This window comes from Balaenoptera acutorostrata, chromosome 12 (genome assembly GCF_949987535.1).
Source record: "Balaenoptera acutorostrata chromosome 12, mBalAcu1.1, whole genome shotgun sequence".
Taxonomy (NCBI): Eukaryota; Metazoa; Chordata; class Mammalia; order Artiodactyla; family Balaenopteridae; genus Balaenoptera; species Balaenoptera acutorostrata.
Window position 1 is genome coordinate 16,716,979 of NC_080075.1, and position 8,681 is coordinate 16,725,659.

An 8,681-nucleotide genomic window follows, 5' to 3' on the forward strand; every position below is an offset into this window, starting at 1 on the left:
ACTTCTTCCGATCTTCCTTGGGATGCTGTCTTGCTCACGTGGTCCGCCTGCAATTGGGCGTTCTCTTGTCCGTGTGGTCTGCCTGCATCCACGGGGTCCACCTGCAAATTTACTAAGAGAAGCTAGGGGTAAAGGGTCAGTTATTCTTTAACTACTTATTTCTTCATTCTTACTCCTTCTTTTTTTTTTTTTTTTTTTGTTTGTTTGTTTTTTTATACTGCAGGTTCTTATTAGGCATCAGTTTTATACACATCAGTGTATACATGTCAATCCCAATCGCCCAATTCAGCACACCACCATCCCCACCTCATCGCAGTTTTCCCCCCTTGGTGTCCATATGTCCATTCTCTACATCTGTGTCTCAACTTCTGCCCTGCAAACTGGCTCATCTGTACCATTTTTCTAGGTTCCACATACATGCATTAATATACGATATTTGTTTTTCTCTTTCTGACTTACTTCACTCTGTATGACAGTCTCTAGATCCATCCACTTCTCAACAAATGACTCAATTTCGTTCCTTTTTATGGCTGAGTAATATTCCATTGTATATATGTACCACAACTTCTTTATCCATTCGTCTGTTGATGGGCATTTAGGTTGCTTCCATGACCTGGCTATTGTAAATAGTGCTGCAATGAACATTCGGGTGCACGTGTCTTTTTGAATTACGGTTTTCTCTGGGTATATGCCCAGTAGTGGGATTGCTGGGTCATATGGTAATTCTATTTTTAGTTTTTTAAGGAACCTCCATATTGTTCTCCATAGTGGCTGTATCAATTTACATTCCCACCAACAGTGCAAGAGGGTTCCCTTTTCTCCACACCCTCTCGAGCATTTGTTGTTTGTAGATTTTCTGATGATGCCCATTCTAACAGGAGTGAGGTGATACCTCATTGTAGTTTTGATTTGCATTTCTCTAATAATTAGTGATGTTGAGCATCTTTTCATGTGCTTCGTGGCCGTCTGTATGTCTTCTTTGGAGAAATGTCTATTTAGGTCTTCTGCCCATTTTTGGATTGGGGTGTTTGTTTCTTTGATATTGAGCTGAATGAGCTGTTTATATATTTTGGAGATTAATCCTTTGTCCGTTGATTCATTTGCAAATATTTTCTCCCATTCTGAGGGTTGTCTTTTCGTCTTGTTTATGGTTTCCTTTGCTGTGCAAAAGCTTTGAAGTTTCATTAGGTCCCACTTGTTTATTTTTGTTTTTATTTCCATTACTCTAGGAGGTGGATCGAAAAAGATCTTGCTGTGATTTATGTCAAAGAGTGTTCTTCCTATGTTTTCCTCTAAGAGTTTTATAGTGGCCAGCCTTATATTTAGGTCTCTAATCCATTTTGAGTTTATTTTTGTGTATGGTGTTAGGGAGTATTCTAATTTCATTCTTTTACATGTAGCTGTCCAGTTTTCCCAGCACCACTTATTGAAGAGACTGTCTTTTCTCCATTGTATATCTTTGCCTCCTTTGTCATAGATTAGTTGACCATAGGTGCGTGGGTTAATCTCTGGGCTTTCTATCTTGTTCCATTGATCTATGTTTCTGTTTTTGTGGCAGTACCATATTGTCTTGATTACTGTAGCTTTGTAGTATAGTCTGAAGTCAGGGAGTCTGATTCCTCCAGCTCCATTTTTTTGCCTCAAGACTGCTTTGGCTATTCGGGGTCTTTTGTGTCTCCATACAAATTTTAAGATGATTTGTTCTAGCTCCGTAAAAAATGCCATTGGTAATTTGATAGGGATTGCATTGAATCTGTAGATTGCTTTGGGTAGTATACTCATTTTCACAATGTTGATTCTTCCAATCCAAGAACATGGTATATCTCTCCATCTGTTGGTATCATCTTTAATTTCTTTCATCAGTGTCTTATAGTTTTCTGCATACAGGTCTTTTGTCTCCCTAGGTAGGTTTATTCCTAGGTATTTTATTCTTTTTGTTGCAATGGTAAATGGGAGTGTTTCCATAATTTCTCTTTCAGAGTTTTCATCATTAGTGTATAGGAATGCAAGAGATTTCTGTGCATTAATTTTGTAACCTGCAACTTTACCATATTCATTAATTAGCTCTAGCAGTTTTCTGGTGGCAGTTTTAGGATTCTCTATGTATAGTATCATGTCATCCGCAAACAGTGACAGTTTTACTTCTTCTTTTCCAATTTGTATTCCTTTTATTTCTTTTTCTTCTCTGATTGCCGTGGCTAGGACTTCCAGAACTATGTTGAATAATAGTGGTGGCAGTGGACATCCTTGTCTCGTTCCTGATCTTAGAGGAAATGCTTTCAGTTTTTCACCATTGAGAATGATGTTTGCTGTGGGTTTGTCATATATGGCCTTTATTATGTTGAGGTAGGTTCCCTCTATGCCCACTTTCTGGAGAGTTTTTATCATAAATGGGTGTTGAATTTTGTCAAAAGCTTTTTCTGCATCTATTGAGATGATCATATGGTTTTTATTCTTCAATTTGTTAATATGGTGTATCACATTGATTGATTTGCGTATATTGAAGAATCCTTGCATCCCTGGGATAAATCCCACTTGATCGTGGTGTATGATCCTTTTAATGTGTTGTTGGATTCTGTTTGCTAGTATTTTGTTGAGGATTTTTGCATCTATATTCATCAGTGATATTGGTCTGTAATTTTCTTTTTTTGTAGTGTCTTTGTCTGGTTTTGGTATCAGGGTGATGGTGGCCTCATAGAATGAGTTTGGGAGAGTTCCTTCCTCTGCAATTTTTTGGAAGAGTTTGAGAAGGATGGGTGTTAGCTCTTCTCTAAATGTTTGATAGAATTCACCTGTGAAGCCATCTGGTCCTGGACTTTTGTTTGTTGGAAGATTTTTAATCACAGTTTCAATTTCATTACTTGTGATTGGTCTGTTGATATTTTCTGTTTCTTCCTGATTCAGTCTTGGAAGGTTATACCTTTCTAAGAATTTGTCCATTTCTTCCAGGTTGTCCATTTTATTGGCATAAAGTTGCTTGTAGTAGTCTCTTAGGATGTTTTGTATTTCTGCGGTGTCTGTTGTAACTTCTCCTTTTTCATTTCTGATTTTATTGATTTGAGTCCTCTCCCTCTTTTTCTTGATGAGTCTGGCTAATGGCTTATCAATTTTGTTTATCTTCTCAAAGAACCAACTTTTAGTTTTATTGATCTTTGCTATTGTTTTCTTTGTTTCTATTTCATTTATTTCTGCTCTGATCTTTATGATTTCTTTCCTTCTGCTAACTTTGGGTTTTGTTTGTTCTTCTTCCTCTAGTTTCTTCAGGTGTAATCTTAGATTGTTTACTTGAGATTTTTCTTGTTTCTTTAGGTAGGCTTGTATAGCTATAAACTTCCCTCTTAGAACCGCTTTTGCTGCATCCCATAGGTTTTGGGTCGTCGTGTTTTCATTGTCATTTGTCTCTAGGTATTTTTTTATTTCCGGTTTGATTTCTTCAGTGATCTCTTGGTTATTTAGTAACGTATTGTTTAGCCTCCATGTGTTTGTCTTTTTTACGTTTTTTTCCCTGTAATTCATTTCTAATCTCATAGCGTTGTGGTCAGAAAAGATGCTTGATATGATTTCAATTTTCTTAAATTTACTGAGGCTTGATTTGTGACCCAAGATGTGATCTATCCTGGAGAATGTTCCGTGTGCACTTGAGAAGAACGTGTAATCTGCCGTTTTTGGATGGAATGTCCTATATATATCAATTAAATCTATCTGGTCTATTGTGTCATTTAAAGCTTCTGTTTCCTTATTTATTTTCATTTTGGATGATCTGTCCATTGGTGTAAGTGAGGTGTTAAAGTCCCCCACTATTATTGTGTTACTGTCGATCTCCTCTTTTATAGCTGTTAGCAGTTGCCTTATGTATTGAGGTGCTCCTATGTTGGGTGCATATATATTTATAATTGTTATATCTTCTTCTTGGATTGATCCCTGGATCATTATGTAGTGTCCTTCCTTGTCTCTTGTAACATTCTTTATTTTAAAGTCTATTTTATCTGATATGAGTATAGCTACTCCAGCTTTCTTTTGATTTCCATTTGCATGGAATATCTTTTTCCATCCCCTCACTTTCAGTCTGAATGTGTCCCTAGGTCTGAAGTGGGTCTCTTGTAGACAGCATACATATGGGTCTTGTTTTTGTATCCATTCAGCCAGTCTATGTCTTTTGGTTGGGGCATTTAATCCATTCACGTTTAAGGTAATTATCGATATGTATGTTCCTATGACCATTTTCTTAATTGTTTTGGGTTTGTTTTTGTAGGTCCTTTTCTTCTCTTGTGTTTCCCACTTAGAGAAGTTCCTTTAGCATTTGTTGTAGAGCTGGTTTGGTGGTGCTGAATTCTCTTAGCTTTTGCTTGTCTGTAAAGCTTTTGATTTCTCCATCAAATCTAAATGAGATCCTTGCTGGGTAGAGTAATCTTGGTTGTAGGTTCTTCCCTTTCATCACTTGAAGTATATCGTGCCACTCCCTTCTGGCTTGCAGAGTTTCTGCTGAGAAATCAGCTGTTAACCTTATGGGAGTTCCCTTGTATGTTATTTGTCGTTTTTCCCTTGCTGCTTTCAGTAATTTTTCTTTGTCTTTAATTTTTGCCACTTTGATTACTATGTGTCTCGGCGTGTTTCTCCTTGGGTTTATTCTGTATGGGACTCTCTGCGCTTCCTGGACTTGGGTGGCTATTTCCTTTCCCATGTTAGGGAAGTTTTCGACTATAATCTCTTCAAATATTTTCTCTGGTCCTTTCTCTCTCTCTTCTCCTTCTGGGACCCCTATAATGCGAATGTTGTTGCGTTTAATGTTGTCCCAGAGGTCTCTTAGGCTGTCTTCATTTCTTTTTATTCTTTTTTCTTTAGTCTGTTCCGCAGCAGTGAATTCCACCATTCTGTCTTCCAGGTCACTTATCCGTTCTTCTGCCTCAGTTATTCTGCTATTGATTCCTTCTAGTGTAGTTTTCATTTCAGTTATTGTATTGGTCATCTCTGTTTGTTTGTTCTTTAATTCTTCTAGGTCTTTGTTAATCATTTCTTGCATCTTCTCAATCTTTGCCTCCATTCTTATTCCGAGGTCCTGGATCATCTTCACTATCATTATTCTGAATTCTTTTTCTGGAAGGTTGCCTATCTCCACTTCATTTAGTTGTTTTTCTGGGGTTTTTTCTTGTTCCTTCATCTGGTACATAGCCCTCTGCCTTTTCATCTTCTCTGTCTTTCTGTAACTGTGGTTTTTGGTCCACAGGCTGCAGGATTGTAGTTTTTCTTGCTTCTGTTGTCTGCCCTCTGGTGGTTGAGGCTATCTAAGAGGCTTGATGGGAGGCTCTGGTGGTGGGTAGAGCTGACTGTTCCATTCTTACTCCTTCTAATTCAGAAAAGGAATCAATAGATAAGGTAAGGCTTTGTGAATATTTTGTAAAGCAAAAATCAGGAGCTAGGTTAAATGTTGCCTGGTGATCTCATCTTTATGATTAAGTTCTAAGGAAAACAGGGATGAAGAAACAGAAAAGGGACAAAGGAGCTGCTTACAACAGGATGAAAGTCCTTGAGACCCAGTGAAGGTGAAAAGGAAATAAGAAACCACCATTCACAGTCTGGTTCCAGCTTGAACCTAGATACATGAGATCCTATGAAACGTGGAAATGCCAGCTCAGCCAGACACCTATCCCAGCCCCATGATGAACTGTTACTGTTTCATTCATAAACAAGTATCTTTTATGAATATCTTGGAGTCTGGACCCAGAATTTTATATTTGTTAAATCATCACACACAAATAAGAAATTGGTATTTGAAAGCACTCCATTATTTTGATACACTTATCTGTACACATTTAGCTTCCTCTTTATTTATCATAATTTGAAAAGATATATTATTATTTGCCAGTGGATAGAGTTCACCATATATTTATCACCAGCAATATTATTCTCAACATCTGAATGTGTAATTAAAGAGATGAAAAAAATAGGTTTCATTTCTTCATAGATGGAAAAGATGGAGAGAGAGGAATTATTTTTGGAATTGATGAGATGATGTTTGTTAATGGTTTGGAAAATAAAATAGGATTAGAAATGAAGATAGCTACAAATTTATTCTAGTCTTGGCCTATTAAATTGTTGTTGGGAAATATATGCCAAGCCAGAAATTTTACAGCTTTCTGACCTCACAGAAACTTAAAAGTTAACTTATTAACAAGTAAAGAGTTTAATTACACACAGACACACTTCTTCTCAATAAATACCTTAGGCACCAGAATCAGAGACTTATAAATCATTGAAAAAGGATACACAGAGAAATAAAAAGACTTTTCCTAGGTCACACAGCACCTCCACTGATCTCTAATCTTTTCACTCCTCCTACCACTGGGGTTCTGCTCATCCCTTTAGGCTTGTGATGACTGAAGAAGGACTGGGTAAAGGAAAGAGAGGGGAAAAGATAGCCTGAGAGGTCCTGGGATAAAGAGCAAAGTCTCTACATCCTGCCAAGGCCCCAAGTCAATTCCACTGGGCTCTTTCAGTTAAATGATCTCTGAGGCAGAATGAGACTCAGCAGTCTCTGAGCAGGATCTGTGGTTGGCGCTAGATGAGGCTAATCCAGAACTGAACATTGAAAACAGTGCTGGACCTGTTAAAGAATACATGACTACCCAGTGGGTCACTCAAAAAACAAGAATGAGGTGGTCTAGTGATTAAGACTCTGTGCTTCCACTGCAGGGGATGAGGGTTTGACCCCTGGTTGGGGAAGTACTGGCATGCCTCAGGGTGTGGCCAAAAAATAAAATTGAAAAACAAGAACGATTCACTATTGGAAATCTACTCAGATTCCACATCCATGAAGACGTTTTAATGAGATGGCATTTTTTGGTGTGGTAACGTTAAAGAGCAGAATAAAAAACTGCCCAAGGGAGTGCATGATAAATACCCAGAAGTGGAATTGCTGGATCATATGGTTGATCATATGGTGATCATATCACCATCAATTCCCTGGTGGCACAGTGGTTAAAAATCTGCCTGCCAATGCAGGGGACACGGGTTCCATCCCTGGTCCAGGAAGATCCCACATGCAATGGAGCAACTAATCCCATGCACCACAACTATTGAGCCCTTGTGCTACAACTACTGAAGCCCACACAGCTAGAGCCCATGCTCCACAACAAAGAGAAGCCACGGCATTGAGAAGCCCCCACACCTCAATGAAGAGTAGCCCCCGCTCGCTAGAGAAAGCCCTTGCACAGCAACAAAGACCCAACACAGCCAAAAATAAATAAATAAAAATAAATAAAATTTAAAAAATCAAACTGTAATAAGGCTTAGAAAAATAAAGTTCAAGGAAGCATAGAAGATATTGGGGCATGGTCAAACAAATTCTCAATCTTTATAGAGTTTAGATATATAAACTCCAGAATTCCCACATGAATTATCTTTTGTTGCATTTCAAGAATCCCTCACTATGGATCTATTTGTTTTCTGAGTTTGGATAGCACAGAACACTGTGTTAACCTAATCTATTTGACTTGTGTGTTTCAGAAAGTGACTCCAGGCATACTGCAGAGATATAGTGGGTTCGGTTAAGAACCACTGCAATAAAGCAAATATTGCAATAAATTTTTTGGTTTCCCAGTGCATATGAAAGTTATGTTTGTACTATACTGAAGTCTATGTGTACACTATACTGTAATCTATTAAGTGTGCAATAGTGTTATGTCTAAACAAAGTACATACCTTAATTTAAAAATACCTTATTCTTCAAAAATGCTAACCATCATTGGAGTCATCAGTGAGTTGTAGTAGTAACATCAAAGATCACTGATCACAGATCACCATAACAAATATAATAATGAAGAAGTTTGAAATATTGTGAGAATTACCAAAATGTGACAGAGACACAAAGTGAACAAATGCTGTTGGAAAAATTGTGTTGATAGACTTGCTTAACACAGGGTTGCCACAAACCTCAAATTTGTAAAAAACGCAATACCTGAGAAATGTAATAAAGGAAAGTGCAATAAAAAAACAAAAACGAAAAACAAAACAGTGCTGGATCTGGAAGTCATCTGGAGTTTCTGCCTCTAGGAAATATAGTGAGAACCAACGAAGCATTGTTTGGGATAGTTACTTTCTGAGAGACAAGTCTTCTGCTGTCCTGCTCAAAGGGAGTCATATTATTATATTATTGTGTCTCCTTTTACGTCATCTCCTGTTACTGACTTCTCTCCCAGTACCCAGTCTTGGTGCCTTTTTTATGATCCCCACTTTCATTTGAGTGTCTGGATCACTTGACTTCCTTTCATCATACACAACATTGGGTAGCATAACAGAAGTCCCAACAGATAAATATTTTCTGTCACAATATTTTTCTGTCATTCCATCACCTTTTCTACTTTTACTCTAACCCTCTCTCCATCTTTATCTACTTTATATATTCCTTGTGTTCCCACAGAAACCTCTTTTAAAGATATTGGTGTCAGTTGAAGATGTTGGGCTAATATATATAGTAGGAATTTTAATTTTGTAAGGTAATATTCACCAAGGACTTCTTAAGGATAGGCAATCCATTCATTTCTCTAAGCCAGAGCCTCCTGACCAGGAATGTGCCTCAGGCTCCTCAAGAGAGCTTTTAAAAACCACATATTCCCAATGTCCCCAAATCTACTAAATTGGACTTTGAGGAATAAAAACTGAATGGACTTTGAAAAATGCCTAGA